This window comes from Protopterus annectens, chromosome 2.part1, assembly GCF_019279795.1.
Source record: "Protopterus annectens isolate FY-2018-M chromosome 2.part1, PAN1.0, whole genome shotgun sequence".
NCBI classification, from domain to species: Eukaryota; Metazoa; Chordata; order Ceratodontiformes; family Protopteridae; genus Protopterus; species Protopterus annectens.
In genome coordinates this window covers 541794155-541820153 of record NC_056729.1, presented here as the reverse complement: position 1 = coordinate 541820153, position 25999 = coordinate 541794155, and the positions used below count along the sequence as shown (strand labels likewise).

Sequence of the window (25999 nt, the reverse complement as noted above, 5' to 3'; positions counted from 1 at the left end):
CATTAGTCATTGGTGCAAATGACATACAATGACAAAATCAAAAATCAAGTTAAACATTTCTGAAAATATGGGATATTTTATGGGAACTCATACATAACAAGGCCTCTATTCACATATTCGTTCATAGGTTCATAGGTGCGCACTAGGCTAATGGCCCTGGAGACTTTACAAGCCTAGCCCATAGGATTACCCAGGCATTGTGCCACCTGACCTTAGTTCCCAGTGCCTCAGTCGAGTAAAGCCACTGGAGTGATCCCTGGGGTGAATTTTCTATTTCCCATCTACTCATCAAGATTTCTCTTGAAGAGGGCCAGTGAGGTGCTCTGTTTGACATGAATGGGAAGTCTATTCCATAGCATGGGCAGTCTCTGGTTATGAACCTGTCCCTCCAGCACATTCTGTTGATTGTGGTAATGAGGTTGAGGTCTCTGCAGCGTGTGGAGTGGAGGGATTGGGATTTATTTAGATGTAGCATCGCTAACAGAGCTGGGTCAGACATGGCTTTGTAAGTCAAGCAGAGATCGCCTCTAAGGCGATATGAGACAGAGACTAGTTGGAGTTTTTTGAGTCTGTCCATATAGGACAAGTGTTTAAGGCGTAGAATCCTCTTTGTGAGGTACTTTTGTGGTCTCTCCAGTTGTTGCAGGTGTCTAGTGTGGCACATGCCAAATGGGGCATTGTACTCGATGATTGGCCTAATGAGGGAAGAGTAGAGGGAGACAATGACCTCTTTCTTCCTAGATGCAAAACCCTTAGTAATGAGATGTGCCACATAGAAGGACTTTCTGACCACAGTGGCAATGTGGTGGTCAAAAGAGAGGTTGCTGTCAGCCTGTGTTCCCAGATCTCTTACAACGCCTTCTGTGTTCAGTGGACTACCATCAATGTGGTAATTTATGGGAACCGGGTTTTTCCCAAAGGGAAAATGGGTAATACTTGATTATTATGATGTAATATGACCCTCAAATATCCCTTTAACCATAATGGAGGAACATTATTCATGTGTGTGATTCACAATTATTTACACTGATCCCAGAGAATATGCTACACTACAATCAAAGTGACAGAAATGAGAAAAAAATCTCTCTCATCTGTGTTTCAGCTCTGTTGCCCACACCTTTATGTCAGACTGTGCTAGCTGTATATCAATACATTTTCTTCATATTTGCTGACTGCAGTAGCTTTAGCTATATGGGTTATATCCTGTGAAGGATATAACAGCTGGCCAGCTACCAAACCTGCAAGGCACCTCCCATGCACCTAAACTGTCAAGCAGTTCAACATGGCGATCATACCTCTCAACCTCTCAGTGCAAGAAATCTGGACAAAGCCAGAAGAAATGGGGGGACAAAAGCCCCAAAATAGGGACAGATTTTAAATATTGTGGCTGTAAATTTAGAAAGCTGCTAGAATAATAGATTTTACATTATTATATATTTTCTAAAAGAAATGAAGTCTGAAACTCAAATGTCTGTCATTATTTAATGACATTAGTCCTCAACAATTTGCCTGAAAACCACAAATTTTATGAGGACCAGACCAAAAATAAGAGGCAAAAACCTAGATATTCTGTGAAAAATCTGGACAGTTGAGAGGTATGATGACAATAAACTCTATCAGTATCAATTCCAGTATACAGTTTATACATTGTCTGAAGACAAGTTATTGGTCTATATTTTTTTAGGATAGCTTGAAGGTTCACTCTTAAGGAGGAGTGTCATTTTTCCTGTCGTTAACCAGGTTGTTGTCTTTTCAGGATGCACATATAAATAGTTCTTACTCAGGGCTAAATCTTCAGGTAAAGATTTTAATACTTTTAGCCCAAAGTTAGACACTGCATCTGGGTGTGGGGTTTTCCAGTTAGGATTTTTTTCTTAATTTTGTTTCAGTTTCTCTGGTCATTACTTCATTCCATTTCATATCCTGCACATTTGAACTTCTTACTGTTTCTTCTTCTTCATCTGTCCATTCAGCACCTTTGTTATGTTCCACAGGATTTTCATGTATATTTCTCCAAAATGTGCCTATATTTTTTGGTGGTAATTCTATTTATTTTGATTTTTTTCCCAATTCTCTATAAAATTCTTTGGATCATCAATAAATCACTTATTTTGTACTTTTCCTTTATATCTGCATATCTTCTAAGCTTTTCTGCCTGTGCTGATATCGTTAGTTCAATATTTGCAATTGTGTATGATTAATTCTGGTGTGTTCTGATGCTGCACATTGCTTTTATCACATCAGTCTTTCTAAGTATTTTTGTTGATCTGTTCCCTTTCCTGTATTCTTCTAACAGAGACAATTATAATATTAATTTCTTTATAGTTTTCTCTATTCAATACTTCCAAGATAGCATTTGTTTTCCCTTCCTTTCTCTTATTGCCCCGTATTTTTGTGGTAAGATGTTATCTGTTATTAATTTAGCTGTACAATAATATATTCTGTTTACCTGTGGTATATGACATGAATTTCTGTGAATAGTCTTGATTTCTGTGTTCATTTGTTTTTTCAGACTCTTAACATTTTGGGTCTTACTGACTTCCTGTAATCTGTTTCTTTCAGTGATCTTAATACGTCTATCTATCTCTATTAAGTCAAGCAACTCTTCCCTTAGATCATTTTCTTCTAAACTAAGGACACATTCTTTGTTCTCCGTTTCCTGCGGGCATTCTACAGAAAGCTGCAAAGCATATTCTTGTGATATATTGTCTTTAGCTTCATTCTGTGTCGTCCATTGTTCTTTCATATGGGAACTCATTGGACTATCACTCCACAACATTGACTGCATTCAGGTTGCCACCATTTCCTGCTCCTTCCTTGCTGTGCAACTCCAACTGAACTTTTGTACAGTTTCCTAATGAAGGCCCCAAGGTATCTTCATATGGCAACTGATCAGATGCTTCCTCTTCCACTGGTTTCTCCTTAATCTGGGGACTTATTGTTCTACCATGCTGGAATGTTACTAAAGTTGGATTTTCTACACTAAATCCATTACTTCACAGTTAATCCATAAATTTAGTTTCTATTTCTTTAACTTTTCCATTACTAATCCTTTTTTCTACTTCCCCCTTTGTTTTTTTTTATTTTTATTTTTTTATTGTTAAAATTTCCATATCTGGATGTCTTCCCCCATGTTTCTCTACAAATATCTTTGGTGCTTCTTTTTTGTATTGAAGTTTTGTTTCTGCTTTGCATGCATATTGCACCATATTAAATCACTTTTTCTTTCACATGTCCATATTTCTTTATCAGATATCTCCTGCTCCTCCTGTTTTTACTTAATTTGGGGACTCATTGTTCCATCATGTTGTGACATCCCCTGTGTTAGATTTACGACACTAAATTCCTTGCTTTGCAGGTATTCCACAACTTTGGCTTCTGTTTGTTTTACGTCTGCTTTACTGATCTTCTGTTCTACATTCCCCCTTTGTGGTCTTATTTTTTTGTATTGTGAAATTTTCAGTACTTGGGTGATTTTACCTGTATTTCTCCTCAAATATATTTGGAACTACTTTTTTTGTATTGAATAGTTTGACTTTCTCCTTTGCATACATATTGCACCATGTCAGATTTCTCTTTCTTTCCAATGTTCATGCTTCTTTTTTATACCTTTTAAAACTCTCTACATTTTGTTCTTTATATTTTCACACTACTTCAGTCACTTCTTTTTCCCAAATAGCCCAAGGTTTCTCGGTAATGTTCATGAATTTGTTGAATTAATGAACACAAATTTGCATTTGAAGCTTTTGACAGTTTTTCTTGCGCAAGTATTTTTCTTCCCTCTAATGTATCTCTTAATCTTTTTGTATATCTTCTATCCAGAAATTCTGGACTTCTTGCATAATAGTAACAATACATAATTGCTAAAAGTTTTTGTGCTCTAGAGTTATTATCAAAAACAGTTGCTTAACAGCAATCTTTCTAAATTCATGCATTTTATCAATATAATCCCCTATTTTCTGTTTAGCATTCTACAGTTGTTCCTCTTCTTGTTTTGTGAAAATCCCCCTATTTTGCAATACTTTAATATTTGTCAGTCCCTCTAAATAATTCTTATTACTTCTTAACCATATCTCATTTTATTTTATTTCCACCTTATTTTTAAACTCCACTTTAATTTTATCTCACTTCCTAGGTATATTTCCAGAAGAAATTTCTTTCTTCTCTAATAGCTCATGAATAATTTCCACTACCCATTCCTTAACGTCCTCTCTTTTCAACAGATAGGTGGAAAATTGCCAGTGTCTCATTTTTATTTTATTACCCCATGTTTTTATTTTAGTTATTATTGGTGGATGATCTGAAATAGTTATTGGGTGTGTATCAAAACCTTAATTCCTGTGAAATGTAAATTCTGTTTAGTCTAGCCCATTTTTTGTATCTTGGGGAACTTTATGTAAATTCACTCCAAACTCCCAGTACTGAATTCACATCTTCCATGCCAAATATTTCCTAAGTTTCTACCCTCCTTTATTATATTTTCCCTTCTGGGCCCCACAGACACAGCTTCACTATTGCAAATCAAATTCCAGTCCCCACCTATAAGTAATATTCCTTCCTGAAAGCTGATTATTCTCCCAGAATTTTCTTAAGCTCCATTATAGCAGTTTTTGGTGCTATATAAATGCATGCCAGTGAAATCCTCCTCCCTTGCCAGTAGCCCTTTAGTACTGCAAATCTATCATTATTGTCTTTTTTATCCTCTTCTATTACTATTGGAGAACCTCTTGCAATTAATATAAGTACTTCTCTCTTCATTTGCCCCAGGTATTCTGCTGAATAACTATCCTGCAAACCTTTATCAAATCAACATATTCAGTTTTTTCCAAGTGTGTCTCCTGTAGCATAGCTATTTACACTCTACATTTTTTAATATAGATCACTACTCTTTTTTTTGTATTTATTTGTGAGACCATTAGCATTTAAAAATATTGTAGAAAGCATCATATTGTGAGATTATTATTCCCACCTTTTATGCATAACAAATATTTTGTTAAATGTCTAGTTTCAGCTTTTGTGTTACATGCATGTACCACTGTTTGGCAGGTTAATCTTTTATGCAGTTGTTTTTTGCCATCTCCATTTGAGCCTATGTCACATATTACAGACTTTTTTGTTTTATTGAAACCCTCACACAAACACACACACACACACACATGCACACATGCACACACACACACACACACACACACACACGCACACACACACACACACACACACACACACACACACACACACACACACACACACACACACACACACACACACACACAGAGAGTACCCCCCTAAAACTTATTAAGGTAATAATTACATACAAAACTATCTACAGCTTCAAATATTAAATTTTCCCCTCCTAATAGGAACAAATGCTCCAAGACAGCCACACACAGAGACTTGAGCTAACCTAAAAAAAGGTTATTCATGCTAAGATGCATGGTATCACTTGTGGTTCTAATAAGTGATGTTGGGTTTTGTCTTATCTTTATAGATCAGCTGGGAAAACACTTGAATACTTTCAGAAAATATTTTCTCTAAGCTGTTTCTTTTTATCAGATTGTCTGCTAGAGACATGAGAACCAGAAACAAAACTTTTTACTAGAAAAAAGCATTACAGTATTCAATATTCTTTTTAATTTACTTGCTGTTTCATAAAAAATGTTACTAGATTAAACTAATGGTCTTAACACAGTCATTTCCCTATGCAAGAATGAGAAAAAGCATACTAACTTTACTTTTGTGACACTCTTTTAACCAGATCTTTTTTTTTTACATTGCAGTGCCTACATTTCTTAAAACTGAAGAAAGAGAACAAAGAGACAGAGAGAAGAAAGGAGAAAAAAAAAAAAAAAAAAAAACAGGAGCACCTATTTACATTAGTATCCCCATTACACTGAAAAAAAAACTTTATAACATGGAAAGAAAATTATGCACCATTTAAATGGTAGTATTAAGAAAAAAATTGTTTTCCTTACAGTTAACCTTCTCCTTCCTCTTCCCCTCTCCTAAGTTTTTTTCTGAACATTAATGATATGAAGTAGGGAATATGCTTTAGACTCCCTTACAAGTTTAACAAAGTCCAAAGAAGTCCAATACTTCTAGATTTTATTGTTCTGTCATGTTTCTCAACTATAATTATTGCTTTGTAATCCCACATTTGTTAATTTCCAAGTTACTGATTTTATTCTCCAAATGTTAATGGGATGAAGTAGGGCATATATTTTAGAGTTCCCTAGAAGTTTAACAAAGTCCAAGAAAGTTCAATATTTCCAGATTTTCTTGTTCTAGTCCTGTTCATCTCCATCTCCCAAATGCTGTCTCTGCTTCATTTCCAACATACTTTCGATTCTTCTAGTCAACTCTTGTGCTTTTTTCCACTCTCTAAAGCATTTACCATTGAAAAACTGGAAAAGGTTTCACTGGCACAGTCTGTCTGTGGTCTTTATTATCAGAAGAACAAGAAACAGAGTCTCCTGTTTAACAGCTCACTTTTTGTTGTTCAAACTTTTGTATTTCTTCCTTAAGATGTACTTCATCTGAAAAATGATTTTGTTCCTCTAGGGAAAACTATTTTTAAAATACCTGGGGACAGCAGTTAGAACTCATGCCTGCTTCTTGACATTCCCTCAATAATGGGATACATTTACTCCTCTTCTGCCTGGTATACAAGTAGTCATTCCCCATAAACTCTTTGCTGTCTCCCACTTTTAATATTTTCTTGGGCCACCTCGCTATTAAAGCTGCGAGTCTAACTCTCTAACAGGTAGCGGTGCACACATAAACACAAATAAACTGCGTAAGAGTCATTTGAAACAACAAGGTTGGGAGCGAGACCAAAAGAAGCAGCTAGTATGTATAAACATGCAGAGACTGGGTGTAATGGCACTAAAAGTAATACGAATGAAGAACGCCATAAGGGTATAAACCAGAGACATGTGAGTAATAGTTTGAACTATATGGTTCAAAAACAAACCCTTGGACATATAAAAGACTTTGATTCCTTTTTGCTAAAACAATATGTTTTTCCAGATGAAGCTTTGTGCGATAAAAGATAAAAGAATAGGAATGATGAGCTGATTATGTATGATGGTACAGTAAAATATATGATTTATAAGTTTGAGGCAAAAGTGTTTGATATAAAGAAATTGCAGTTAGAAAATGGATATTTGTCTGAATGTTTGACAAAGAAATTATACCTAAAGGTCTTAGAGTTTATAAATTCCCTTTTGGGTTAGAGTATGATGATATTTTAATAGCAGAATTTCAAGAAATGTTTGACAGACACGGTATGGAGTTAATAGGGAAGATAATAACACATAATGATAAAAAGCTTAGCAAATTGATAGGTGAAACAGAAATTCTGGATGGAAAAATCAAAAATGACCTCCTTTTTATATAATATGTAGGGGTGTATTACAGGAAATTAGATAGTGTAGATTTTAAATGTAATAGAATATTTGAAACAAAATGTAAGAAATTAAAGAGGGACTTAGAAGAATACAAGGAAAATAGGGCATATGTTATTAAGAGAGAGAGTAGGGAAATTTAATAGAAATAATCAGAATAAAAATTTTAATGGGCAAAGAAAAATGCAAAGAATAGAACCAAATAGGAATTACTACAACAAAGAGCAAACTAATAAAGACATTAGTGAATTTCCAACTTTTCAGTACCAACAAGAATGGGATGTGGGGCTAGAGCAGGAAAGAGAACAATGGACAACAGGATGGAACAGAAGGAACAGGATCAGGAATTAAATATGAATAAACAGATACTAGAAAAATGGAGTTGTACATACTATGAATGGATATCACATTTACAACTATGCAGGGATAGAATTAACACCTGAACATTTTGAATTATGTATGAAAGGTTTAAAATTTGTCCCAACAAGGTTTTTTGATTACACAAACACTATCATAGAATTAAAACTGTTCCTGAGAAAGTAAAATTTAGCTTACATGTTTCATGATAGAACTAAAACTGAAAGAAAAGGAAAAAATAATATTTTGGAACCTAGTAATAAAAGTGTGTACAATCTACCTTTAGATCCTACTCTACATGTCTTAGAAAAAGCAATTATGGAGGACATTTATAAATTAAAAAGTAAGGAGAAGCCTACTTTAGTTAATAGAAACTTGACTTATAAACAAAATGAAGTCCTGGAAAGTCTGAAGACAGATAACACTATAAGAGTTATGCGTCCAGACAAAGGAGGAGGGATGGTATTCTTTGATACATTGGAATATTCACAAAAAATATTTGAAATGTTGAACGACTCAAATACATATCAACCAGCATCCCTTAATGAGATTAATATTAGCAACAAAAGAATAGATTATTACTTGGAAGATTACCTCCTAGAAGAAAGAATAACAGGAGAAATTTATAAATAGTTAAAAGTTACAAACCCAAAAGTAGCCACTATATTTGGAATACCAAAGACCCACAAAAACTTGGAAAATTTATGTTTTAGACCAATTGTGGATGGACGAGGGTCAAAAACATACCCTTTTGGAGCAACTATAGATAAATGGCTGAAACACCAGGTTCATAACAGTGATCACATAATCAAAGATTCATGGGATTTCTTGGGAAGAATTAAGGAAGAATTGTGGGATAAAGATATAACATTTGTTACGATAGATGTAGTCGAATTATACACATGCATTCCCAAACAGGAGGGATTAGACATGTTTAGGGACTGTTTACATAACACAACACTGGATTCAGATAAACAAAACTTAATAGTGGAATTTATGGAAATTGTTCTAGATTTCAACTACATTTCTTTGATGGAGAATACTATAAGCAACATAGAGGTGTAGCAATGGGTGCTTCTTGTGCCCCAGTATTTGCAAACTTGGTGATGTTAAACTGGGAGCAAAATTATGTGTTTAATAGTGCTTTCTTTCAACATATGAGACTTTACGTCAGATTTTTGGATGATATTTTTATTTTATGGAAAGGCCCTGTAAGTATCATTAAGGATCTGGTAGAGTACCTCAATAACAGTACAGGATTTTTGAAATTCACATATGTTTACAACACACAAGGTATAAACTACTTGGATGCATATTTAAACAAGGACATAAGTACTTTTACATCTAAGATATATAGAAAACCATCTTTCAGCAACTCATACCTGCAATACTCCAGTGACCACCCAATTAAACAAAAACACAGCATAGTTAAGGGACAACTTATCAGGGTGGCACGGATGACCTCAAAAAAGGAAGATTTGCATGAGGAATTAGGAAAAGTAGCCCACATGTTCTTAGAGAGGGGCTATCCGGTAAAAATAGTAAATGAATATGTGGAATATATTCAAGGAGAATGGGGTAAAAAATATAAGCCACTTTTAGGTAATATCCATGGCTTGAGAGAAGACAGTGGAATAAATAACACAGAAAATAATAATAAGAACTACGAAAGTGCTATGATAGTTCCATTTGGAGGCTACGCAAAGGAGGTAGAGAAAATTATAAAAAGAATTGGGCTATTTTGGGGGATAACCCTAAGTTGTGGAATATAGGGGGTAATAAACCAAATTTTGTATACACAGTAGGTGTAAACCTGAAAAAGAATTTTGAATTACACACTAAGTCGAATTCTAAACTAGGGACTACAAAATGTGGTAATTGCACACAGTGTAAATACGTATGTACAGAACAAAATATAAAAATTAACAATTATTTACAAAATGTAGTGAAACCAGTAAGAGGGAATTGTCAAACAACTGGTGTGATTTATCTGGCTATGTGTGAAACCTGTCCCAGTTTTTACATAGGTAAAACTGAAAGAAAATTGAAAGACAGAATATATGAACACACATACCAGATAAATACACACAACTCTAACAACGCACTATATAGGCATATTAGTAGCTCTCCAGGCTGCAAAGATTTTAGATTTTCAATTTTAGAAAAGGTTTTAAGAAATCCAAGGGGTGGGGATTATAGAACATATATAGAAGAAAGAGAAATTAAGTGGCAAATAAAATTACAAGCAAGTCTACCCCCTGGTTTAAATGAAATCATTACAATAAAGCCTATATTAAATAGAAAAGTGGAATTCACAAAATGAAATTGTTTTATGGAAACATTTAGTATGAATTGTATTCTATAAGTTTTTATTGTTGTTTTTTAAAATGTGGACAGATATATGGTAATTATATTGTTTTTAACATGTTTTAAATGCACTTGGCACTTTAAAATTCATCAATTAATTTAGTAATTAGTGACATCATGAGGTAATTTAAGTATTTATAGGGGAAAACTGGGAATGGAAATAGATTCTGATGAAATCCCTGGTAGCAGGGAAGAAAGCGCTCAATCATGTACAATTGTTTAAATAAAGATTTCCATGGTGTGTTTCTCTGCCGTTGCAGTGTTTATTTTTGAGTTTAACTCATTAGAGACTTGCTTAGTGAAAAGGTCCATATTTATGTATGATAAGCAGAGCGCTATATCTACAATCACTCCCTCCACAAGAATGCTGAACTTTTGTCTAGCACACGTGTATCTGGCCCTAGTGTAACAGATAATATGAACATTGGGACTCATTCATAACAAAAGAGCCCTAGCTGCAGGTTTTTGTACAAGCATTTTATGCAGTTGTTTAGTGAATACATTAGCTATATAGGGATGTTGCAAGCTGAATATATAGAAATGTCAAAATCTGTATAGTAGACTTATGGACCCTAGTGTATTCTCCCCTGCTATATTTGATTGAACATCTAGCATCACTTTTAAAATGAATGTATGACCACTGGTCATTTTGTATTATTCAACCTGCTTATTCTAGCTGACCTGTAAACCCATTGATAAGCAGAATAGTTGAAATAACTGTTGTACAAACCCACTAGTAAATGCATTTTACCTTGCTCAAGCTTGCACGAACTTAATAAGCATATCAAGTTGAATAACAAATGTTTTCCTTGAAACTGTGATTATTTTATGCATTATCCTTTCTAGTACTTTGTTTAAAATGTTTGTTTTGTCCTAATACTCATACCTCCACTTTCTCTTCTCTCCTTCTGTTCCCAGCACTACCACTGACTGACCTGTAGTAGGTCTTGGGTCTCACACCCTGTCTAGGACTGCTGCCTCCACCCCAAGCTAAGGATCATTACCAAACCTCTCTGGGATTCTTTCCCCTAAAGGACATAAGAAAGTATGTTTTATACTGTCTGTTACCTAAAGACACAACTGTTACTTTCACCCTAAGTGTAACCTGTAAAATCCAAAGCCAGGATAGCCAGCAGCTAAACCCTTCCCCCTCACAACCAACAGAGCAACTACTCTCAATAACCTTCTAATCAATACCTGTGTTAACCTGCCTAAACATTTAGACCTGCAAGCCCTGTGAATAGCCTCAGCTGCAGTACTATCTGTACCCACTAGGTGGCTCCCTCCTCCCAGGTCTTTTCCCACTGCTACAATTCTGCATTGTACTATTTTTCTCTCAAACAACCACTATACTTCCTACTTTGCTATCTGATAGACCCAATCCTACCCCACTACTCCTATATACTTCTCGACTCTACAAAGTTTTACCTCCTTAAAAACACATTCTCATATGTACAAAGTATTATCTCCTTGAAAAACTCACCTTAAACAATCAGCACTCCACTGATTGTTTTATCTGCTTTTTCTTCTTCTTTGGCTCTTCCCACTCCGTTCGCCCTTCGGGCTCAATCCGCTCCCCTACCCTGCCCCCAATTCCCACCCGCCCCCACTGCTCCTACACTTATACTACCCTAACCACTCCCCTGACTAATTGACCACTCCTACTAGCCACTCCCCCAAATAATTGGCCACTCCTACTACACAGTCAAATCCAATCCCACAACATCTCCCATACACCCACCTCTCCTACTCCCAACTCTCCCACACTCTACCTCCTCTATAACCCCTCCCTCACTTCTCTTAAACTTACCTACTACCATATCTACCATGTATCCACCAACTCCCTCATCTCCTAAACTTAAACCATTGTACTACTTCATACCCCCACTCATTATACTTCATCTCCTGACTGCCTATGAATTCTACTGCCTGCCTAATTTGCAACATTCTACATCAAGTACAACAATCCACTATCATACACACACTCCTCCCTCAACACAACACCACTTCCTCAATAGTCCACCTCCAAAACCGCTTCATCCATTACAACCAACATACTTAAACCCAAAGACTAAAAACTATTACCAACTTCTACTAAAGTTCACCAAACTCATACAAAGTTTACGTAATCTCATAGCCAATGGTGACATCCATCCTAACCCTGGCCCAAACTCAACAACCATCAATAACCCCTTAGATGTAACTCCTACCAACGTAAGAAGCTCACATAATGCCCCCAAATCATTTCTAGTCTGTCACCTAAATATCAGAAGTATAAATAACAAACTCCACGACCTGCATGCACTCATAGATATACACTCACCTGATGTTTTCTGCCTCACAGAAACCTGGCATAAACCCACTATCATTGACAATGAAATATTACCCCCCCCCACTACAATATAATAAAACTTGACCATAAAGTGAGAAAAGGAGGTGGAGTAGCCATCCTATACAAATCCTCTCTAGAGTTAACTACAATTAACACCCCCCTGACCAAGTAACTACCAACACCGAAACAATAATCTCAAGAATTCAACTCAACAAAAACAAAGCTATAAACATAGTATGTAGTTAGATTCCTCCAGGTAATAACATAAACACCTTAGAAAGCACACTCCAATGGTTATCCTCCTCTCACCCCCAAGAAACAATCATACTTGGAGACTTCAACATCGACTGGACAACTTGTTCAGCACTTTTCCCAACCACCCATATCAACTTACATGGTTTCTCCCAAACTATTACTACCCCCACCAGAATCAACAAATCTAACAAAAAGGAAAGCATTATAGACTGGATCTTAATAAATAACAATCCTCAGTTGTACAAAGCAGGTACCCTACCCGAGGATATGAGCAACCACCTCCTAATCTACATATTGAGAAAAAAAGAAGACATACCCCACCAAACCACCTTTATAACCTGCAGGTATACAAAGAACTTTAATCTAAACAGTTTCCAATCTGATCTAAGCCTATGCAGATGGGCCAGACTTAAAACACTACCCCTTGACCAAGCAGTCGCAGAATTCAACACCACCTTCCTAGCCATCTTAGGCAATTATGCTCCCAAACGTAGATTTAGAACCAAAAATAAAACAGCACCATGGCTAACCTATACTACCAGACAAAACCTTACTTCTAGAAATAGAGCATGGACCTCATGGAGAGCCACCAAATCCCCACAAGCCCACATAACATACAAACAGATTAGAAATGAAGCTAAAAGATCTATTATGTTAGACAAGCAAAACTACTATTTCAACTTACAGCAAAAACACCAAAATCAGCCTCAGAAATTCTGGTCAGGTCTGAACAAACTACCCCCACCCCCTCATCAACCTTAAATCTACCCCCTGAATCAGTAGCAAATACCTTTAACACTTTTTTCACTGAAACCGTCAAATCCCTAGCCAATAATCTATCTCCCTCCTCTTCTTTCACAACCTCACCTACTCATATGATCCCCTCTCCCTTAAAACTAGAGCCCATCTCCACAGACTATATCAAATCTTCACTTGAAAAATTAAAACCTACCACCCTTGCAGCCAGCCAACTTCCCACAGAATTCCTACAAAAGGCCGCTAAAGTAATAGCATACCCTATCTCCATCTTAATCAATCGTACTATCCAAGAATCCTACATCCCCTCCATCTGGAAAATCTCACACATTCTTCCACTTCACAAAGGAGGGAACTCCATAGAACTCTCAAATTACAGACCTATTGCAATTCTATCTCCCCTAGCCAAAATAATGGAGAAATGCATACAGAAACAACTATTAGCCCACCTCACCCACAACTCTCTCCTAGTCTCATCCCAGCATGGTTTTAGACCAGCCCACAGTACAACCACTGCCCTTCTCTCCTTCTCTCACACAATAAATCACAACCATAATCAAAATCTGCTCTCCTCTGCTCTCTTCCTCGATCTATCTTAAGCATTCGACATGGTCAATCACAGCTTACTCTTAGACTCCCTCAATTCACTGTCCATAGATAAATCAGTATGTAACTGGTTCCACTCATACCTAAATGATCGGCAACAAGCTGTCTTGTGGAAAGATAATCTATCCCCCCTTCTACCTGTGACTCTCTGCGTTCTCCAAGGCTCCATTCTAGGTCCCCTTCTTTTCTCTATATTCATCAATGATCTGCCCAAAATTATACCACAGGCTAGCTCCATACAGTACGCAGACAATTCCACACTAATCTGCACTGCCTCTACTTCAGCAGAATTACAATCCCTAACCCAGTCTACCTTTAACAAAGTAGAAAACTGGCTTAATAATCGTTTACTCCTACTGAACCCAAATAAAACCAAACTATTACTTTTCTCCCCCACCCAAAAGCAAACACCACCAATATTTACAGTCTCTTCAAACAATGGGACCACAATATCTCCTTAACCAAACACCAAACTACTAGGCATAATCATTGACAACAATCTGAATTACAATGCCCATTTAGACAAAACCATAAAAACAGTAAATAAAAAAATAGGATCTATATATAGGATAAAGAAATTTCTAACCCCAACTACCAGAACCACCATAGCTCGCACACATCTTCTCTCCTCCCTTCTCTATGCCTCACCCATCCTTACTAATCTATCTAAATCAAACCTCAACAAAATCACCAGCTGCTATAACAATATAGCTAGATTCGCCACCGGCTCCACATACAGAACCCATCATTGTAATAATCTTCACAACCTAGGTTGGCTAGAACTACCCAATCAAATATACTATAACCAACTCATAGTTGTTTATAAAATCCATCCCCTACCAACCTACCAGTACCCCAATTCTAACTAAAATTATCACCCCCTATAACAACCTAACATCCCTCCGCTCATCCAGCAGAATGCTAGTACAAACAACCAAAGCAAACAACTCGGCTGGAGATTCTTTGTTCTCCAACTCTACTGGGAAAAAATGGAACTCCCTTCCTCCACCTATAACCTCTAACAGCTCCTTGCCTTAATTCAAAAAAGCTCTAAAGACACACATGCACAAACTCTGGCTATGTCCATGTCTAAACCCCGACTAAACTAAACAAAAATGACACTGAGCCAGTAAAATTAGTTGTGCTCCTATCAAAACCCCAACTAACCCAAAAACATAGTAACTAACTTATTAATCCTATCAAAACCCCAACCAACCCAAGAACATAATAACTAACTATTAGTCTTAACTCACAGATGTGTCTACCAACTCCTCCCTCTACAACCTATTTTTTCAGCCCACACTAAACAAATCCCACCCTAAATACCCTTTTCTTTCTTATCTTCCTTGCTTTCTATCTGAATATGCTTAACTATCAGACACACCTCTTCTAAAAGAAAGTCTTTTCTGAATTCATTGCTTCAAAGAAATTGTTTTCTATGTCTCACCTATTAGTAACCTACAGATGGCTTTTATCTTTGACTTATTGTTAACCTCCTAAACATGTTACAAACTGCATTTTCCTCTCCTTAATTTGTTAACTAAAACTTTATAAATAGCTATATTGCTACATTTTAAACATCTTGTAACCTACATTATTATTTCTTACTAAATATCAACACTGTTATGTTGTTGTTACTAAATGCTTTGATAACATGGAGCTTTTCTCCCTGGGCCTCCGCTGAAAATGGACATGTATCCAGTCGGACTTTCCCGGTTAACAAATGTAAAATAAATAAATAAATAAAATTGTCCTTTTGCCACAGTTTTGTTAGAATCAACTCCTTCTTCTGGTAAGATTACATCTTTACTATTAAAGGTCTAGGCTGTTTTCTCATAGCCTGGTTTGGAGCATACACATGATGTGCATTTTTAATTAAAAATTCCTGTTGTGGAATACCAGTCTAGTTGCTTATTTGTGCTTTCATAAAATTAATACAGTCTGTTCCTTCCACCTGCTTGGGTGCAGCAGAAAATCTCAGGTTTTCTCTATGTGCTCTATCCTCTAATTCTATTATTTTTTTGAAAAATCTGTTCTTGTACAGTCTCATACTCAGCTAGCCTTTTCTTCATTTCCACCTCTGAGTTTTGCAGTTTTATCACCTTATCTGAATATCTGTTTAAAGCTTCTTCCATTTTTTTTCAACATTTTATTGTTTGAGTTGATATATTCCATCAGTGTTTCATTTATTTTTGTCAAGTCTGTGACAGTTGCCTTATACTTTTCTGTAGGCTACTGGAAGTCACAGCTGGAGCTTGAACTGCCTTTTGCTGAACAGCTGCAATACTTTTCCCAGTTAGTGTTTTTTCATCACTATTTGAAGCTGATTTTCCTTCAGGCCCTCTGTATTTTGTTTTCCTGGCATCCAGACAGTGGACTTACTAGCCAGTTACTGAAATTTAACCAGACATCTAGGTTTACTGGCATTCTCTGCTAAGTTTTTTTTCACACAGGGAGAGCTAGAATCAAGCTGTTACTCAAAGTTGCATAGAAGCTGCTACTTGGTCCTTGGTACATATGTTTATAAAGCACTATAAGTTTGATTCCTTCTCTAGGTTTAGATCAAGCTTTGCTAGGACCATTTTCCAGGGGCTCCTGGATCTTCTCCTTCCACCTCCCCAGTACAGTTAGCTATGGTAATCTACCCATATAGTTAAGGCTACTGCAGCAGTGATCAGTATGAGGAAGATAGTACAGTTGTGATAGTTTATCTTACCATAATAGCAGATGTTCAAATAATCACTGTTGCAGTAGCCTCCTCTCCCATCACCCCCCTTGCTTTTCGGTTTGTTTTTTTTTTATGCCAGGGCGTGGATATTTATTTTTTGTTGTTCCTAACATTGTCCTTTCAGAGCTTAGCCTCCTTCTGTCTGCTGGCAGGAAAGCTCTTGTCTTTTAGTCTGCTCAGTTTGGGCATGTGGAAAGTGCCCTGAAGCTTTGAAAACTGGCCGGCTGTTATATTCTTGTGAGGATATAACCCTTATAGCTAAGGCTACTGTAGCAATGACCATTCTAGCATTTACCATTATGGTAAGTTTTACTTACACAAGCGTACTGTATTGCTTATGGGATGCAGGTGCACTGTGATATCATCTCCAGTTTAGAATGAAACTGTCTTGCATCAATGAATCTAAAACATAAGTTACTAAACACAGCTTTTTCCAAAAAAAAAATCGAATGGCCATAGTTGGCCAACAACCAGGAAGTACCACGATGCATAAGGTAAGTGAAGAAAGCCTTTTTTTAATTTTTAAATTTGCCCTTTTCCCACTGTACTGTGATCTTGGAGCTGGTGTATATAGCTAGAAGGGGTGTGGGGGCAATGCCCCCACCTTGGTTGATTACAATTGCAATGTTGGCCATCTACGGCCATTCAATGTTTTTTTTTTTGAAAAAGCTGTGTTCGGTAACTTGTGTTTTCAATGTTTTTCATTCAGTATTTAGCTGTTCAATGCTATTTATTTTCAGTAGCTGAACATAGATGCATTCTGTAGCCCTTACATATGCTGTTTTGAGGCGCTGCCATTCTTCTTCAACTCACCTATTTCCTCTTCTTCTTAAGGTGCTAGAGCCCTGACTAATTCCTTGAACTGTTGTGCTTTCTCTCTAGTCAACTTCCAGGTCTTCAGCCTGATCTCTGCTGATCTTAGAGCCTTCTCTGACCACTGCTTCCAGCTGATTGTGGCAACCAGTAATTTATGCTGGGGGGCTGACTGTTTCACTGGGGATGACTTTGAATTGCTGATTCTACCCCTTGCCCTTTCCTTACTAGGAAGATGTCTACCTGTGTTGCAGGTTGGCCACTCTTGTATATGATCTTGTGACTGTCTCTCTTTCTGAACCGTGTGTTTGCTACCATCAAGCCATTTGTCAGAATTCTAGAATGACCTCTCTTTTATTTCTGTTGCCTCACTCATGTGGATCAAGGCAGTCCTCTTATCCTGTTCTGTCTGTCCCAGTATGTACATTCATACCTCTCAGACTCTTAGCACAAGAAATCTGGACAAAGCCAAAAATAATGGGGGGCAATGGCTCAAAAATAGGGACACATTTTAAATATTGGTATTATAAACTCAGAAAGTTGCTAGAATAAAAGGTTTTGTGTTAATTTTGCATTTTCTGAAAGATATGAAGTCTGAAGCAAAAATATCGGCCATTATTTAGTGAATGCAATCCTCATTGATTTGCCAGAAAACCACACATTTTGTAAGGAACAGTCCAAAAATATGAGGCAAAAATGTGGACATTCTGCAAAAATGTGGATAGTTGAAAATCTTGACAGTTAAGAGGTATGGTTGGAGGTAAGAAATAAGGTGAGAGGGGTACTGTTTGCTACTCTGACAAGCTGTGTTTGAACAGATAAATCAGCCAGGGATGTCATCTTTTCCCTCTATTTGCTTTATGTTTAGATATGCTAAGGAAGGAGTCCAACATTATGGAAGTCCGGTTAACTGTTATAGCTTAGGCAGGATATAATGCATACAGCTAAGGCTACAACAGCAATGATTTATGAATGAACATCAGGGATTCACAAATTTGAGAATATAACAGGAGAGATAATCAAGAAAAGGTAGTTTTTTTTACTTTTGATTTATAGAAGTTGGGTATTTAAATGAGATTTGCCAATGCGAGCCAATGTTGCATACATATAATAACATAAAATGCAATAAAGATTCATATAAGCATATATGAATACAGTAACAACTAAATTGTAAAATAGAGGCATAGAGTGTAGACTTTTAGTAATAGACAATTTGCTGAGTAAATAACAGGTGAGGTGTGATAACATACCTTGCAGTATATAACTGACAGGATTAATATATGATATACATATAATTTAAGGTCCTTTGACATTCCAAACAATGTGCTATGTACTTGGGATTGTTTAGTTATGTAATATCACATATTTGTAAATTATGAGTTTTTGAGTCATTAACACTTCTTATTATCTATATGACTAATTATTTTTTTAATTTCATGAAATTGTTAGCTCTATTGAGTTGTTTAGGTAATTGATCTAAATATTAGTAATTTTAAAGGAAAGGGGGCAGGCTCCTTTTCTTATTACAATGGATGCTCAAATAGCAACAACAACAACAAAAATGATGATTGTTAATGTAGTACATATAGCCATGTATAAATACAGTTTAATAATCATATTCAATAATAATAAAAACAAAGGAAATCTTCACTTGACAGGTTTCCACAATAATCATTAACCTTTGTTTCGTCATTGGGTTCTTCATTAAGTAGTGATCCCTTAACAACTATCTATTTGACTTTAGACGTCTATCACAGTATAGAAAAGGATGCTAACCATTACATAGGAAGGTAACAGGTTTCCTAGAACTCGCACAAAAACACTTGTAGAAAAATACAACTTTTAAATCAAGTTTATTTATCCCAAGAAAGATCATTTATAGTAATTTCTATAAAATATCTATCTAGCTATCTATGTATCTGTCTATCTGTTTGCCTATCTATATACGGATCTTGTAACATTTGCTGAATCAATGTTATGTCAGCGTGGCTAATGTCGACACACTATTGTTGAAATGCAAAGTTCAACATGCTTCTGCACATGCACTGAGGTTAGACCTCGGAACATGCAGAGTTAAAAAAAACAGTGGTTTTGTAAATGGGAACCCCCTGCACACCAACACCATGTTAATTATAATTAATAATATAATAATTCCGAGATCACACAATCCCCAGAGAAAGGACCTGTTCTCCAACTATGGGGATTGTCTGTTATTATACAACTGTTAATCATCTGCATTGTTGACAAAAGTGTGTTGACAATATAGACGTCAATTTTACCTACATTCGACCAATAGTAGATCAACCATATCTATCTATCTATATTTATATATCTATATATCTATATATATATATATATATATATATGTCTATATCTATATATACACATGCACACACATGCGCACACACACACACACACACACACACATGCACACACACACACACACACACACACACACACACACACACACACACACACACACACACACACACACACACACACACACACACACTCTCTCTCTCTCTCTCTCTCTCTCTCAGGTGTCTGGGCTAGATAAAGAGATATATTCTAAACTAATTAGAACATTAATTATTAACAAGATCTAGCAAAGACCAATATGTTTGAAAATACAGAGAAAGATGGCTATCTTCAAAAATGTTTCTAACAAACAAAAGACTGCTAAAGTTACAATACAACTTATCTCCATCCTAAATATTAATTGATGTTTTTTTAACCATTTCACTGAGTATGGCTCAATGCCAATGTTATTTACTGTTTTAATAACTATAGTTACAAAGGTGTAAATTTACATCACCCAAAACCACACCTGTAAATTTACATTTTCCAACCCATGCAAGAATATTCAGTGCAGAGGCATTACTCTAGACAAGGGAAAAAAATCAAGACACAGTAAATCGGAATCATGATAGTACAGCACTTGGCCATCTTAATTGATAGAGAGGGGATGATTGCAAATGCTTTCTCTAGGATGTGAAGACGGCTACAACTGTAATAACATGTAAAAGTCTATTGTATATGTGTTAGTGCAGAGATTAAGGATACAAGCTTTAGTTCCTGTGGTACAGGGTTTGATCCACTCAGCCCTTATATGTTTAGTGAGATACTGAGCAAGTTACTTAACCAGACATTGTTCCTAGGTTGTCCTGAAATTGTGTCTAGTGGTCCTGCCTGGTTAGAGGTATTGTTATTGTTAAATGTTATTAAAGGGTGGCACAGTGGATAAAGTGGATAACATTACTGCCTAATAGCAAGAGGTTCCCTGGTTCGATTCTTGGATGGAATGTCTTCTGTTTGGAGTCTGCATGCTCTCCCTGTGGTTGGGTGGGTGTTCTCCAGGTGCTCCAGTTTAGTCCTAAATTCCAAAGATATGCAGTAGGTGGAGTGGCTATTCTAAATTTGCCATAGGTGTGAGTGGGCTTGCAAGTGAGTGGCATGAAAGAATGACCACGGCAGAACTAGCGACCCTGTGGTGTGAACACTGTCTCTTGATGATTGTCACTGTTGAAGTGATAGCTTGATCCCATATGCAACAATTGGAAAAGGGGTTATGGATGAATGGATTAAATGTTATTGCACTTGTAGCCTTCTTCATCTTTTAGGGAAAGGAGTTGTTGTACTAAACCCAGTTCGGTCCATATGGATCAGCAGAAGGTAGCAGACTCTAAATAAGAGCATATATTGACATTCTGTTCCTTTTCTTTTTATACAGTAAAGAAAAGAAACAGACAAAAAAACACAAATAAAACCATAAGTGAACTGCAATAATTGGAAAATAAGCAAAAGGTAGTGTGAGTACCTTAATAAAAAAATAAAATACATAGTAAATGTTTTCATCTCTGCTTAGCAAATAACATAGAGTCAGGGCTATTGAAAATCAGTAGATAAATAACAATGCAAGATTAATCACATAATTTTAAAAATAATCAGGTGAAGGTAAAACAAATGAAATGTGCAAAAACACTTTCCATAAAATAGTAAAAACAGAGTAAAAAGGTCAGCTTCATATATTACAAAACAAGAATATAAACTCAGGTATGAATATGCATGTAATATTTCAGTGGTTTCATATTTACTCTACTCCTAACATTTAAAGAGTCATTTAAACCAGGTGTCTGGCATGTATTCAATGAAACTTATCAGCAATATTTTTATACTTTAAATTGCTTACTCTGTTTCTACTTCTAATTAAAGAAATGATTTAAATTATCCTTTCTGGCTTTTTCCTCTTACATTGTTAGTTATCATACTAATTAATGTGGAAATTTAAGTATGATTTAACAAATTGCAGATCAGTTTATTGTTTCAAAGGCATGATCCGTCATTAGACATTTCAACCAAGAAGACTGAAAGGAGGAATAGATGAGGATTGATGGAGATATTTTTATTGGAGCAGTGGTCAATAATATGTATTGCCTTTAGTAAAACAGCATTCCTAGAAAGAAAAATGAGGTGATTTGAGACATAAACTGGTAGTTGCTGTTGAACTGGAGATGTGAATGTATAAAAAGCTGATGAAGAAACATCATGTGAACACCATGGCTATGTCTGATTATTTTGGCAGTTCTGTTTCCTTCATAACATTTGTTTTGCTGGATACATGTTTGTGTTCATTATTTTAGCTCCAGACAAATTATACCCTTAGATCTAACTATTAGTGCAGGAAATTAAGGCTCTAAACTGTTACTGTGCTGGTTTCAGCAGTCAAAACTTCTGGATTTGATTTATTACACCTCAGTTTGCCAACTGTGTGACTTTGTGCGAATCCTTTAACCAGACAATACTCCCAGGTTACCGTGGAAAGGAACACTTCTATCAAATGAGCTTACTGAGTTAACAAATAAATAAAAGAAAAGAATATTTTGAGTTGTAGTATGCGGCTGTAGTTCATATTTTACTTTGTTTAATAATCTCTAGTAAAAGTCACCATACAGTACCTATTTTCTGTTGATAACTATAAAACTTAGGAAAACACTTGAACTTCAATAAAGTTTGCTAGTATACATTAACTGTATGAATGCTGCAAGTCTGAGAATTGACTGCATGAATACATTCTAATCAAGTTTAACTGAATGCAGGGAACTTGCAGCTTCGTCAAGGTCCCTGATCTGGAATGCACTTATTATATAACTAAGGGATGGGGCTGCAGTGCATCATTTAGAGGATGTCCTTCCTTCACCCAAAAGCAACATTTCCCCTCTGGCAGACCTGTTCCACTTATATGGGATTAATTGGTCAGATATGCCTGAATCATGCCACCTTCCCATCACCATAACAAAAGTTGAGCATGAAAACACCCCCTCCACCATTCCCCAGCTAACCATCCAACATAGGTGAACTGCAATCATTGGTGGGACTGGCAGTCACCCTGACTTTGTTTCAGTGGGCTGGTATAATATCAGACGTGATTACATTACATAAGATGGTGCAATGGATGAAGTTCCCTGTATGGACAGTATAGAACTAAACTCCAGTCTAAATTCTACTTTGAATTAACTTTTTAAACTTAAGTGGAGAGAGAACCATTAGTATTTGTAAGTTTATCACAGAACCATTGAAGCTGACAGAATGAAAATTTGAATTCCTTGAAGGAGATGGAACACTTTTAAAGTTAACTCTACTACACGGTCTAGGGACCTAAACCTTGTCACCACAATAAACAGAACATGCTGGAGGGATAGATTCCTGTCCCAGAGACTTCCTATACTCTGGAACATACCACCTATCTATATCAAACAAAGCTCCTCATTAGCGCTCTTCAAGAAAAATCTTGATGATTGGATGGGCGATAGGAAATTCACCCCGGGGATCACTTCTGTGGCTCTGCTCAACAGTGGCACAGGAAAATAATTTTCTTGGGTGGCGAAAGCCAGGGTACCTTTGGCTAAGCTTATATAGGCCCTAGGGCCAATAGCCTAGTACCTAACTATGAACCTATGAACTTTATTAAAATAGTTCAGCTATACAAAGGAAAATAAATTTAAGTCTATATAGTGTACATGCAAAATATCAAGCCTGGCAGTCCAGGCTCAATAATAAAGAGTTGTTCTGTTTAATTCTTTCACTCAACACATGATGCACAAGTAACTGCCGCATTATGTTCATCATGTCTGGAAAGAAATCTCAACACTACTGCTTAAAATTCTAAATTAAATATATAGTCAAATAAATAAATTTTACAGTTAGGGATGTCACTGCTCAAATACTATGAAACTATCTTTGCAGCAACCATTATTGTCTTGGATTTAGATGATGAACCCCCAAAGCATGATTGACACAGATGGATACAGCATTTTTAGAAAAGTGTTACTGTCATAAATATTCCATGAGATACTCAATTAAAGGCACTGATATTATATATGGTTGGAAAAAAAGGTGCCTAAAATATCTGACACACTGGCAGCTGAGGCAGACACATGTCTGTGTACTGTAGCCAGCTTAACAATTATCCTGAGCTGAAAAACAAACTACACACTCTGAAATATTCCAATTTAGGAAAGCAGTGAAGTAGACTATTAAACTAATCTGCTTGTATCAGACAAGATAGACAAAAAATGTAAAAATGACTGACAAAGACAGTGAAATTAAAAGTCAAACAAAATATTAAGTATCCAGAATATTAAGAAGAAACTGTGGTTTAAATGTTTTTTCAGAGATGTGCAGAATCCTAGCAGCATCACAAGAAAAGGCCAGTGGACTAGAACAGAAACAAAAGTATGATACATATGCTGTGACTAATGCTCAAATTAACTATTTTAAAAAAGTATACACAGCACCTCAGATAGGAAGATATATATATATATATATATATATATATATATATATATATATATATATATATATATATATATATATATATATATATATATATATATATCTATATACTAAAGATGTAGTAAGAATGCTTGCCCAGTAAAAGAAATTTTGGAAAACGTAACAATGATCAATAAATATTAATCATAACCAGAAATAAACATAGCATGAATCAGATTTCTGATCATCAAACGCCACCTGAACAGATTAGGAACACTAACAGATCATATCATTATGCGTACTCCTATAAGTACAATGGGGGATAGTTAAGTCAGGCATAATCTGCTTATAGAATAGACCAGTACAAGTACTGATTAATAAGAGAAGCTGCAATTAACAATATGAATAAGAGTTTTTTTCTGGTTATTAACCAAAGACTGTATTTTATATTGGACCTTATCTCCCTAGGCCTCTGCTATAAAGGGGTATTTTTGCCCAGTGAGACTAACTCAATTATGAAATGCAAATCAATCAATCAGTCAATCAATCAATCAATCAATGTCAATCCATCAATAAGTAAATAAATACAATTATCACTGAAAGACTGTTACAACAGCAACCCCGCACACACAAATTATACAAATGTTGGAAAATGTTGTTACATTAAATAATAATAAAACTGAAATATGAGTATCAGTATTAAGTTATATTACTGCAGAAAAATGAGATCTGATGAAGATACAGAATTCTTTAAATAATGATATAACAAAATTACTGGAAGAGTTTTCAGAATTATCTGAAAGCTTAAAAAAATCTGAAAGATTTCAGAGTCAAACTATATGTACACATGTCAGTGTAACCAGTATACCAAGTCTACTAGCAATAAAGGTGAGGAAAAGCTAGCAAAATTAGAAGAGGACGATATAAAAGAAAAAGTAAATTTAACAACACCATGCCATCTAAACCCAAAAAAATAAAAAATCGATAAGAAGTTATATCTGAAGCGGCATGAGGATCAAAATGAAAGTCATGTCATGAAATATATATTTAACACCTACAATGGGTGAAATCATTTTAGATATAAGTGGTGTACACGTTTTATTTCTTACATCTGGTTATGATCAGTTACAGATCTGTCTGACCAGTAGGACATAATACTTTCAACACACTTTGGCTTAACAGGATACAAGTGCCTCACGGGCAGTAGGACGTAGTATTTTCAAACACTAGTGGGCTTAAGAAGGTTAGGGCGGCCACGGTGGTGAAGCAGTTAGCATTGCTGCCTCACAGCAAAAGGTTCTCTGGTTTGATTCCCGGCTGGGGTGCCTTTTGTGCGGAGTCTGCATGTCCTCCCTGTGGTCGCGTGGGTTTCCTCTGGGTGCTCCGGTTTCCTCCCACATCCCAAAGACATGCAGTAGGTGAATTGGACACTCTAAATTGGCCCTAGGTGTGAGTGTGTGCATGTGTGTGCCTTCTGTGGAAGGTTGGGCGCTGGGCTGGCAACTCAACACCGTAAAAAACTCCACTGCCAATCATGAGTGGACAGATGAGCTGCTGTGGCGACCCCTAACTGGGAAAAAGTGGAAAGAAGAAGAAGAAGTGGGCTTAAGA

General features: G+C 36.1%; 1 protein-coding gene across 1 annotated transcript in view; it reads right to left on the bottom strand.

The window, feature by feature from the left end:
* SPON2 (spondin 2) overlaps positions 1–25999 on the bottom strand; it is a 132250-nt gene that overhangs the window by 90174 nt on the left and 16077 nt on the right. The window lies entirely within an intron of this gene.